Source organism: Lathyrus oleraceus, chromosome 3 (genome assembly GCF_024323335.1).
Source record: "Lathyrus oleraceus cultivar Zhongwan6 chromosome 3, CAAS_Psat_ZW6_1.0, whole genome shotgun sequence".
Classification (NCBI taxonomy): domain Eukaryota; kingdom Viridiplantae; phylum Streptophyta; class Magnoliopsida; order Fabales; family Fabaceae; genus Lathyrus; species Lathyrus oleraceus.
Genome location: NC_066581.1, coordinates 344,145,979 through 344,159,300, shown reverse-complemented (window position 1 = coordinate 344,159,300; position 13,322 = coordinate 344,145,979).

The window sequence follows — 13,322 nt, the reverse complement described above, 5'->3', positions numbered from 1 at the left end:
GCAACAAAGTAGATCACACAATATGGTTCAAGTGGACAAAGTGGAAATTGCATAAACGTAAACAATTAGAATGATATGTACAATGACAAATGATAATAGAACAATAAAAGTAAATTGCACTAAAAGTAAAAGCTTGAAAGTAAAAGTTAATGGTTTGTAAGTCCATAGTTAGTTTTGTTTGATTTTTTATTTCAAGAATTCTTTGGAGAACACTTAACCCACTTGCCACAAGCATGGATCCTTGAACCAAAACATCTTCCAAAGGACGGAAAGAAGGCCAAGTTTCCACACAATACCATGGAAGAGGGGAGACTTACAATCTCACTAACTAGAATGCTTATGCCTTTTATGTCACAAATTTAACGCTATGTTAAGCAATCGTGATTGGAATTATGTCGAAGTCACAACTATTTGAGGACGGGCAATAAACTTTTGGTGTTAATGCATGTTAGAGACATAGTATTAAGAACTATGCTCATTAAACATACCACACACAAAAAATATGCAAAGGTGTGGCCTAATCTCATCCATACTCATGTTAATCTGTCAATTAACTAGCATTAGGACTTTGAGATGTCATTGGCCAATTGAAATGAATGGATGAAGAAGGGGAATTAGATGAAGAGGGAAAGGGATGAATGAAATCACAAATTGGTCAAAGGAGGACTTTTATCAAATTAATATTATTCATTCATTTTAGGAGATGGAATGTACATTCCATCAATCCCCTAAATCCAATAATATTAACTTGACAAAGTCAAATCAACCTTGACCAAGACCCAACAACAGATGAGAAACACCAACAAGTCAATCCAAATAGTCAACACAATTAAAATGGTATTTATTCAATTAAAAATATTAAACTAATGCATTAAATTCAAATATGTTTTGTCCAAATCCTAAAATCACATCAAAACACCAAATAAATGGCCATGTGATTTATCATAGGTCAAACAAGGTCAAAGGACCTTGGATAAAAAATTTCATAATTTTTGGACACTTACAAATATTTTTAAAACAATTAAAAACAAATTAAAAATCAATTTTAATTCAGAATATGAAAGAGAAAAATATTTAAAAATTTTCAGTGAAAGTCCTATATTTTTTGGATCAATATTAAATTTATTATGAATTATTGAAGAAAATGGAATTAAAATGAAAATCAGAAAAATCAAAAATACGTGGACCATCAGATCTCCCTCATTAATTGAGGTGGCAGATCTGATGATCCACAGCGTGCGTTCCACCAACACGTGAGTCAACTGCGCCGCAAACATGTTAATCAAAAGGAATGGCTGAGATTATAACATGAGAAATGGATCACACGGTTTAGATCAAAGACAACTCATTACCGGAGTCAGAGCTCCGGTTGTCTTCTCCGGCGTGCTTCGCCGGACTGGTCATCATGAACCATCACCAAAATTTCAAACAGGGACATGATTTTAAAGAGAAAACATCACTGAGCAAGAATATCACCTCCATTTCTTCCAATTCCAAATATATTGAGAGATATGTGGAATTGAAAAATGAGGTTCATGATCTGAGTTGCTTCGATTTGACCTCAAAGAAACTCAAACACCTTGCCTACATTGGTAGGACTTCAGCCAACCCAATAATCAAGAGAATTAAGCAAGAAACAAGGAGAATCAAAGAGATCAAATTTTCTGCAAATTACCTTTAATGGAGGTCTGAGCTTGCTAGATCTTGATCTGAATCGTGCTTGGCTTCACTTCAATTGCTTGCAGAAGAGGAATGTAATGGCTTAGAATCAATGGACTCCTGGAGAATTTAATTCCAAAATAGTGGAGATTCAAGCTCAAATTCACCTGAATTTTTCAGGTTTATCCTCTTAATATGAAGGGTTTTCTGTGGGGATTCAAAGCTGGCACAAGGTGTGTGATAATTCTGAGCATAAGCAACTGTATTTATAGGGGAATTGGATGATATTTGCACATTCACTTTTACTTTCCAAAATTGGCAAATGATGAAAGCATGGTGCATGGGCGCATCTAGGCCCATGAAATGATTGTTTGAAAGTCCAAAATGAAGTTTAGATGCATTGGAGATGGATTGGATTGCAAGGCAAATGTGCATTGTTGTTTGAATTTTGATCAATGACACATGATGCCATCCTGTTTAAGCCATGCCCAACCTATGTATTCCTTATCCAAAATGCACGAATTTTAGCTCTTTGGAAAGGTGAGATCAAGAGGAACAAGTTTGATGTTGGACACCTTTTCATTTGGAGCTTGGAACTTGGAGATATTTAGGGTGGAAGTTTGGAAAAATTTGACATATTGAAAATTTTCTAAGTGTCAAGCCTTATGTCTCAATATTCCATATTGCTTAACTTTTTATGGGAGCTTCAAATGAGAAAAGTGGCTTCATAAAAGTTGTAGATATCTCAAATACCTTCAAAATGGTCACCAATTTCATGTCATTTGGACTTGAAATGATAGAGTTATGCATTTTTGAAGTTTGGCAAAATCACTTGATCAATGGTATAGGTCAAAAGTGACCTATAATGTAGCCTTATATCACATGTGCAAAGAAATTTAATTAGCTCCCACTCCAAACATAAAAGTTGAAGTAGACACATTGAATTTAATTGTGCAACTTGAAAATCTTTCATCTCATAAAAATTGAGCAAGTTATGGCCTTGGGAAGTTGACTTTCAAATTAGGGTATAGACAAAATGACCTATAATGTTTCAACATAGAAAATGATTTTCCAAGCCAAAATAGCTCTAGGTATCAACATGAAAGTTGTTTGTAATGTAATTTAGAGTAAGTTTTCGCTTGGAATCATTTTCATATGGTGAAAATTGTAGGAGATAAGGTCTAGGGAGACACAGTTTTGATCAGATGAATTCATCTGGCCAACCACCATCCACCAACTTGCTAATCTTGAATTATCTTGACTTTCTTGGCTCATGGTAGATCATATATGCATAATATGATGGATTTTGAGTTTTCCCTTGAGAAATGTTTTTAATGGGTGAGATAGCTTGTTGGAGAAATTACTCAAGATACCTAGTCAAACTAGGGTTTCCAAGGCAAATCACCCTCAAACTCTTGAAGAAAACTTGATCACTATGTAGAAGCAAATGGGACTCATATATGATGCTTATAACCATTCTTGAGTTGATTCTTGATTGTGCTCTTTGTTCATGAGGGTCTCAAACCCTAGATGTGATCAATGAATCAAGGAGATCATGTCCCTTCCTGCAAAAGAGTTAGATAGATACAAAGACATATTTTTGATATTTTGGTTAGTGAAATGATAAAATACAAGTATGATATAATCACAAAGTGCTTGGCGATCTCTCCCAGAACAAACCCAATGAGAAGGGGTAAGGAGGATGCCAAGGTATGATCCCAGTGCTAATGCTTATGATGAAATTGCATGAGGGATCTTAGGGTCAAAATTGGGGTCTTACAGCTGCCCCTATTTAAGGACATTCTAACTGAGGAGGCGAAGGTTAAAATCTTCGTGTTGACTCAGTAGAATGGGCTTAAATAACAACATAGAGAACCGAATTTTGGCCCCTAAGAGACCTCAGAATGCATATGATATGAATGCCAATGTTAATACTCTGTGGGAAAATATTGCCACAAAGGAAAAAGAAATCAGAGAGACCGACAATCCGCAGGAGTATAATGTATTCCATAAGGAAAACTCACTGGGGAGACAAAGACTCTGAGGAAATAAAAGGGGTATGCGTAGGCCAGGCTACGACTTAAAACTGCTAGGGGACTAGAGGAATTCCATACAAAATGGAAGGACTCAGCCGGGGAAACAAAAACATCTGTAGGGGATACGAATAAGTCAGGATAACACTGAAATATTCGACTCATGCAGGGGAGAAACACGATTTCACTAAGGAAATGCGCACTCGACTCAAGTGGGGAGAAATAAAAGTCAACACAAGAGGAGCAAAAATCTATTATCTACTACCTGTTACTGGGTAAGGAGATAATAAAGATCTGACAGAGAGGACATCCGTCATCGGTTAGGATGAACATATCAAGGATGACTCGCTGAGGACCGCCAAAAGGGAGTACTCATTATCGATTACTGGGTAAGAATAGCCTTGCTGGGGAAAACTGCTGGAAATAGGATTTACAACTACCAGTTACTGGGCAGAAAACCAAGGGGTGAGAGTATCCGTCATTGGTTAGGATGAACATATCAAGGATAAACTCGACAGGGAAGAAAATCCGTCATCGGCTAAGATGAACATATCAAGGATAGACTTGCCTAGGGATGTCAAGGAGGATACCCGTCATCGGTTAGGATGAACATATCAAGGATATACCAACTGAACAACAAAAGGGGAATTACATCTATCGAAAACTGGATAGAAAACAGTCGAAGAGAAAAATTCGTCACCGGTTAGGATGAACATATCAAGGATTCACTCTGCGAGGGGACAAAGCAGGATTTACAACTACCAGTTACTAGGTAGAAGACCAATTAAAGAGAAAATTTGTCACCGGTTAAAGTGAACATATCAAGGATAGACTCTGAAAAGGGGAACAATATGATTTACAACTACCTGTTACTGGGTAGAAGACCACTCAAGGAGAAAATCCGTCATCGATTAAGATGAACATATCAAGGATAGACTCTGAAAAAGGGAACAATAGGATTTACAACTACTTGTTATTGGGTAGAAGACCACTCAAGGAGAAAATTTGTCATTGATTAAGATGAACATATCAAGGATAGACTCCTGCAGGGGAATGAAAGATATCCGTCACTGGTTAAAGTGAACATATCAAGGATATACTTTCAGGGGGCTCTACTCAGGAGATAAAATAGGAATTACATCTATCGGTTACTGGATAGAATACCACTCAAGGAGAAGAAAACCCGTCATCGGCTAAGATGAACATATCAAGGATTAACTCTTTGAGGAACAAAAATAGGGATTACAACTACCTTTACTGGGTAGAATACCAAAGAAGAGAATATCCGTCACTAGTTTAAGTGAACATATCAAGGATATACTTTCAGGGGACTCTACTGAGGAGTTAAAGGGGTGAGTGCCTTTGGGTTTAGGAACAAGATCCCAGACGTCATTGTTTGAGAATTGATCTAGCTCTTCTTGCATGGCTAGAACCCAGTCGTCATCTTGAAATGCCTCATCACAGGAAGTAGGCTCAATCAGAGATACTAGTCCCAGAGGGGTTTCTTCAGGTATCTTAAAGGTTGACCTAGTTCGGATAGGTTCATCCTTGTTTCCCAGAATCAACTCTTCAGATATGTTGAGGTGACTTTTTGATTCCTTTTGGATTGCTGGGGCTTTAGTTCCTTCTGAACTTTGTATATCAGATGCTTCTGGTGCTTCTATCTTCTCGTCAGAACCTGCAAGAGTAATCTCCAGATCTGCAAGTTTCTCAACTAGCTTTGACTTTTCAGGGTCAAGCTTATCATCAAATCCGACGTGAATTAATTCTTCCAAAATTTTGGTTTCTGTATTGTATACTCTATAGCCTTTAGAGCGTTCTGATTATCCTAACATAATACCTTTTTGTGCTTTTGAATCAAACTTGTTCAGATGTTCTTTAGTATTCGGGATAAAGCAAGAGCATCCAAAAGGATGAAAATAAGAAATGTTGGGTTTTCTTCCTTTACACAGTTCATAGGGAGTCTTTTCCAGAATAGGTCTTATGGAGATTCTATTATGAATATAACACGCTGTATTTACTACTTCAGCCCAAAAGTGCTTAGCCACATTAGTTTCATTGATCATGGTTTTGGCCATCTCTTGGAGTGTCTTATTCTTCCTTTCTACAACTCCATTTTGTTGTGGAGTTCTAGGACAGGAGAAATCATGGGATATTCCACTAGAATCAAATAATTCTTCAAAAAAATTATTTTCAAATTCTCCACCATGATCACTTCTGACTCTGATGATTTTAGAGTCAAATTCGTTTTGCACTTTGGAACAGAAGCTAGTGAATACAGAATGAGACTCACTCTTGTGCTTTAAGAATTTTACCCATGTCCAGCGACTAAAATCATCAACAATAACTAGTCCATATTTCTTCCCATTGATTGATGCTGTTTTCACAGGACCAAATAAATTAATGTGAAGAACTTCCAGGGGCTTAGAGGTAGAAACAATATTTTTCTTTTTAAAGGATGATTTTGAAAATTTTCCTTTCTGACATTCTTCACATAGAGCATCTGAAGAAAACTTCAGCTTGGGTAGACCTCTAACTAACTCGAGTTTATTTAGCTGAGATAACTTTCTCATGCTAATGTGGCCCAAGCGTTTATGCCATACCCATTGCTCTTCATGAACAGACATTAAACATTTTACATTTTGTTCTTTTAAATCTGAAAGATTTATTTTATAAATATTGTTTTTCCTCTTGCCATTGAATAGGATTGTTCCATTGTTCTGATTTATTGCTTTACATGTTTTTTGATTGAAGATTACGTCATAACCGTTATCACTTAATTGACTTATTGATAACAGATTATGCATTAATCCTTCTACATATAGAACATCAGATATAGAGGGAAGAGTACCATTACCAATAGTTCCGGAGCCTCAGATCCTTCCTTTTTGATTCCCTCCGAAACCTACAAATCCAGCATCTTTAAGTTCCAGGTTTTGGAACATATACTTTCTTCCCGTCATGTGTCGCGAGCATCCAGAGTCCAGGTACCATGACTGGTGTCTTAACTCTGCTGTATAAGATATCTGCAACATAAACAATCTTATCCTTTGGTACCCAGAATCTTTTGGGTCCTTTGTGATTAGTTTTCCCAGAGTTTCTTAACACTTTGGGTTTTCTAGCATTATCAAAGCATTGTGCTTGTGTATGTGTATAGTGATAGGAAAACGGAGATTTAGGTTTGTCATTAGTTGAAGTTTTATCTTCACTAGGATCATACCCAATTCCTCTTCTATTGTTCTGACTGACCCCATAAATCATGGATGCCATTCTGCTTCTCTCTATCCCATTCTTCAAAAACTTTTGAAAAGATTTTTCATATTCATAAATTATTGTGTTTGAAGTTTGTGGAGCTTGAGATAACGCTTCTTCAAGTTTTAAACATTGTTTATTTGTGGAATCTCTTTCTAATGTCAAAGTTCGGTTTTCATCTTTTAGGTCTGAAATTGTTATCTCAAGTTTACCACATTCTTCTAGAGTTTCTTCAAGCACCTCTTTTATAGCTTTAAATTTTTGTTTAAGTTTCTGATATGAGTTTAGAGTTTCAGATAGGCATGATTCTAGGTCAGATCGAGAAGGATCAGAAAATACCTCTTCGGATTCAGATTCTTCATCTGAAGTATTCTTGGAGGTGGTAGCCATGAGTGCTACATTTACCTGTTCATCAGAGTCTGATTCTGATGAGTCAGATCCACTGTCGTCCCAGGTAGCCATCAGTCTCTTTTCTGGAGCTTTCTTTCTTCAACTTGGGACATTCGTTTCTGTAATGACCTGTTTCTTTACATTCATAACAAGTTACATCTTTGTTAGATTTACCTTTTGAAGTTGGTTCTGATCGATCTCCTTAGGATCTTGGCTTTCTGAAGTTATTATTCCTTTTTCTCGAAAGTTGTTTTACTCTTCTGGTTAAAAGGGATAATTCTTCCTCATCGTCAGAATCTTCCTTTTCAGAGTCATCAATGTCTTCTTCTTCAGCCTGGAAGGCTTTGTTTCTATTAGACTTGCGCCTTTCTAATAAGGGCTTTAGTGTTATAGACTTGATCTTCTTCTGAGGCTCATCTTCCTCTAGTTCTATCTCGTAACTTCTGAGTGAACTGACAAGTTCTTCAAGACTGATGTTGTTCAGATCCTTTGATAGTTTTAAGGTTGTGACCATAGGTCTGCATTTCTTTGGCAAGCTTCTGATGATCTTCTTGACATGGTCCGTAGTTGTATATCCTTTATTATATAGCACTTTGAGTCCTGCAATTAAAGTTTGGAATCTAGAAAACATTACCTCTACAGCTTCATCGTCCTCCATTTTGAAGGCTTCATATTTCTGGATTAGAGCCAGAGCCTTTGTTTCTTTGACTTGAGAGTTTCCTTCGCGAGTCACCCTCAGGGAGTCAAGTATCTCTTTAGCTGTTTCCGTGTTGGTGATTTTTTCATACTCATTGTAGGAAATGGCATTGAGAAGTATCGTTCTGGCTTTGTGATGGTTCTTGAATTCGCGCTTCTGATCATCTGACATTTTGCTTATGGGAATAGCAACTCCAACATCTGTTACATGTGGTATGTAACCAATTGTGACAATGTCCTAGAGATCAGTGTCGTAGCCCAGAAAGAAACTTTCAATTTTGTCTTTCCAATAATCAAATTTCTCTCCATCAAAGACTGGAGGTTTAGCGTTGTAAATATCTCTTTCATTGGTGTTGGCCATAGTTTTTCTCGCTCTGGATCTCTCTACACTGTTAAGTATTTGATCAGAAAATCAATAATAGAGTTGAGGCTCTAATACCAACTGAAGGTGAGAAAAACAAGAAATGGGGGTTTGAATTGTTTTGGAAATAAAAACTTTTTAGCGAGTAAGAACACAGGGAATTTTATACTGGTTCGCTTAGAAAACAAAGCTACTCTAGTCCACCCGGCCAAGGTGATTTCGCCTTCAAAAAGGACTTAATCCACTAATCTTGAAAGATTACACAACCAATCGTCTAAGAGAATAATCTCTTAGCCCTCTCAAGTATGCAGACAGCGCAGAGTCATTTGAGGAACAAAAACAATTTAAGCAAAAAGATTTGTAATGTAAGGTGCTTCTAAGAGTAAGCAAGTATTACAGCAAAATGTTAGAACAAGAGTTTTTCACGTAAGAGCAGCAACTCGTGAAAAAAATGAGAGAGAATATGAATGAATTTTCTGTGCATTGCAAGTTTGTCTCTCAGTGAGGTAGACTGTCCTTTATATAGTAGTGAGAAGGACCGTTGGAGTGATGGCAGAATCTTGGTCTTTGATGAGTATTTAATGTCATTACTTCTGTGTTTCTTGCTATAACCATTTTGTCTCCCTTTTAAATTCTTTCTTTAAATACTTTCTTTCCATAGTGAGAATAATTTCCGTTATGCTTTCTGGACTTGTGGATCTTCATCAGAGTCTTGATGTACCAGAGTTTATTCTTCAAAGGATGATCACGTCTGACTTCATCAGAGCTTCTCAGAGTACTGGTCTTCTTAAGTATCAAAGTCTTCGACCAGTAGTTTATTGGAGGTTCTGGTTCTTTTCGCTGTCTTTCTTTGATCAGAATCAGAACTTCTTGGACGTACTTCTTCCTTAGCAGCGTCTGATCTTCTAGCATTTTGTATCTGACAAGTGTTTGTATCTGATAAGAGATCAGAGTGCTTCGTTACTGTTCAGAGTCCTGCATAAATGTTCAGAGTCCTGCATACTTAGAAAAAATCTCGTTAGAGTGCCATTTTTGGTTTCATCCTTTGTTATCATCAAAATCTTAGAAATCTATTGTAGAACCAGTTTTGTTCGTACACTACGGGCTAGTGTTATTCCCCAACATCGACAACTTTGTGGATGTGAACGCTATTAGGATTTTCTTTTCTCTTAATCCAGTTCCGACTCTATTGGGTGACACTTATTTGTCTTTGCATATGAGGAATGCAAAGGGTGGTGGTTCCATTGTGTGTTGTCTGCCTCTGTTGTACAAGTGGTTTATTTCGCACTTGCCTCAGACGCTTGCCTTCAAGGAGAACAAGGGATGTCTACGGTGGTCTGCGAGACTTATGTCTCTCACTAATGATGATATCTCTTATTATAATCGTGTTTATGATGGCGTCCAGATTATTGACTCTTGTGGTGAGTTCTCCAATGTACCTCTTCTTGGTACATGTGGTGGAATTAACTATAACCCTGCTTTAGCTCACCGTCAGCTTGGGTTCCCCTTAAAGGATAAACCTAATAACATTTCGTTGGAAGGCTTATTCTTTCAAGAGGGTAAAGATCCCCAAAACTGGAAGGATAGGATGGTTCGCGCCTGGCGCAAAGTTCATAGGAAAGGGAGGAATGAGCTTGGTCCGAAGAATTGTGTTGCTTTGGAACCTTACACCGCTTGGGTGAGGAAGAGAGCTCTTGAGTATCGCATGCCGTACGAATATCCGAGACCTACTCCTATGGTTATGGTTGGGCCTTCAACCCTCCCTAATCAAGGAGTAGAGGAGTTGAGAGATGAAGGCTGGTCACGTGCATGGGTTCGTGAGCGTGAGGAACTTCTTCAGCAACTCAAAGATAAGGATCCAATGATAGAATTTCTAGAGCATCAGGTTATTGATGAGCCTGATGATGTGGTTACTTCTCTTCTTCCTCACTCATCTAGGTTTTGGAAGAGGAAGTATGATCAGCTTGCTAAGGAGAAGGCCGATATAGAAGCAACTTATGAGAGAGAGGTGAAGAAGCTTCGTGCAACTTATATTCCGATCTCAAAGGCTTTGGACGATTGCTTCTAGGGCTCCATAGGATGTTTATTCTCCTTTTTTCTTGTATTGTATTGGGTTACCAACACTGTACTACTTCTTCGGTGTAAAAAGTTTCCAAATATTATTGCTATGAGTATTCCATATATGTCTTTAAAGTTCAATATTTTCCAAATATTTGCAAATAGATCTCTAAAAAGTTCCTCTAATAAAAAATAAATCATGTGCACAAGCATTGCATGCATCATATGCATAAGCATGTTTTGTTCCGAGCTCTTGATCAGTGGTCTAACTCTCTGCTCTTCATTTATTTTGAAGACAAGCTGACGCACTGGTATAACACTAGGGCAAATCATCCGAAGATAATGGAACACCTCGAGCAAGAAAACAGGGACTTGAAGGAAGAGATTGCTAGGCTGACTGCCATGATGGAGTCAGTTCTGGCCGCACAAAGTCAAGCTTCACCAACTCCTGCAACTCCTCCCGCGAGGACGATCATATCCGAGGTAGCTACTTCAACTGTGCCTGTTGCAACAGCCCACTTCGCTCCAACTATGCCAGCCGGATTCCCTTGGGGAATGCCTTCTAATTTCACGCCAGAAGGTTTTGCTCCTACCCTTGCTTCTATGCTGCCATCTAGCCCAGTCCTGTTTGTGCCACCTCCCGTTATGCACACCCTTCCCCGAGTAGAAGACACCATTTATCATTCCGAGCCATCTGAGGGCCCGGACGTATATGAGAAAATGGATGAGATGAAAGATCAATTCCTTGAGTTGCGCAAGGAACTGAAAACTTTGAGGGGTAATGACCTCTTTGGGAAAAGTCCTGTTGAGTTGTGCCTGGTGCCCAATGTTAAAATCCCTGTTAAATTCAAAGTGCCTGACTTTGAGAAATATAAGGGAAATACATGTCCACTCATCCATCTTGTGATGTATGCTCGCAAGATGTCAACCCAAACTGATAATGACCAACTGTTGATTCACTACTTTCAGGATAGCCTGACAGGTGTTGTGCTCCGGTGGTATATGGGGCTGGAAAGTGCAAGCATTCACACTTTCAACAATCTAGGGGAGACCTTTGTGAAGCAGTACAAATATAATGTGGATATGGCTCCAGACAGGGGCCAATTGAGGGAAATGTCCCAGAAGGATAAGAAGACCTTCAAGGAATACGCCCAGAGATGGCGAGAACTGGCAGCTCAGATAGTGCCACCCCTGGAGGAGAATAAGATGACAAAGATATTCTTGAAGACTTTGAGCTCTTTCTATTACGAGAGAATGATTGCTAGTGCTCCCTCGGACTTCACCGGAATGGTGAATATGGGGATGAGACTAGAAGAAGGGGTCAGTGAAGGGCGTTTATCTCGCGATGATGGGTCCTCAGCAAAGAAATATGGAGGATTTTCTAGGAAGAAGGAGGGGAGACTCATGTTGTGTCTTCCCATGTTAAAATAAGGCCCTCTGTGAAGAGGAGAGAAGTCCGTCCGACCGTCAACCAACACCAGATGGCTCATATAGCACCTACTTTCAGAGAAGTTCAACAACAACCGCAACAACAACATCATCAACAACAATAGGCTTATCAGCCTCGTAACAATAACAACACCGGCACCAACAACTACGAGAGGAAGAGGGTAACTTTTGACCCGATTCCGATGACATATGTTGAACTTTATCCTTCCATGATCGATAGGAAGTTGATAACTCCTCGTGATCCTCCTACTGTACCAGTCAATCCTCAGTGGTGGTACAAGCCCGAACTTCATTGTGTGTATCATTCCGGTGCTCCCGAACATGATATGGAGAAATGCTATCCATTGAAGACCAAGGCGCAAGACCTTGTGAGGAGCGGGATACTGTTCTTTGAGGACGTAGGCCCGAATGTAAAGAAGAACCCATTGCCCGAGCATGGGAAAGCAACTGTTAATATGGTTTAGGGGTGCCCTGGCAAGTACAAAGTCCTTTATGCGAATGACACAAGGCAATCCTTAGTTGAGATGCATAAGCTGTTGTGCGAACACAACCATTATGAGCATGATCATGATAGGTGCCAGGTGTGCACTATCAATGAAAGAGGATGCCGTCAAGTGAGAAAGAACATCCAAGAGATGATAGATCAAGGGATGATTGAGATACTTCATAATCATAATGAGGACGAAGTCGATGTTATCACCCCTGTGTTTAAAATTCCTGAGCCTGTTGTTATCAAGTATGATGGCAGCAAGAAGAAAGTATTTCCATCTTTTGTTGTCAAGCCAACGGGCCCTGTCCCGTATGTATCAGTCAAAGTTGTTCCTTACCGATATAACGTTATTATGCTAGAGGATGGAAAGGAGGTGTCGTTGCCCTCAACTGCTGTGGTGAGCATTTCAGATGTCAGTGGAGTGACCTGTAGTGGTCGTGTTTTCTCGGCTTAGCCGAAATCCCACGAAGACGTTGTGAAGAGAACTGTTGTTAGTCCTGCTGGCCCCGTGGGGACTTCTTCTTTAATTAATCTGTCCGTTCCTGCTGTGAAGGGTGTTGACCCTGTTGTTGTTAAAACCAATAATACTCCTATCCTAGTTGGCCAGTCTGGCATTCTGAAGAGGATGGTGATGAGATGCTGAGGCTCATCAAGAGGAGTGAATATAATGTTGTTAATTAGTTGCTACAAACTCCATTAAAGATATCTGTATTATCTTTGTTGATGAACTCAAAGACACACCAGGAAGCTTTGTAGAGGGTGTTGGACGTGGCATACATGGACCACGATGTCATAATTGAGCAGTTTGATAACATTGTTGCAAATATAACCGCTTATAACAACTTGAGCTTTTGTGATGCTGATCTTGAGGAGGGAAAAGACCAATATTTGGCTTTACATATATCCGTGAACTGTAAAGATGATGCCCTGTCCA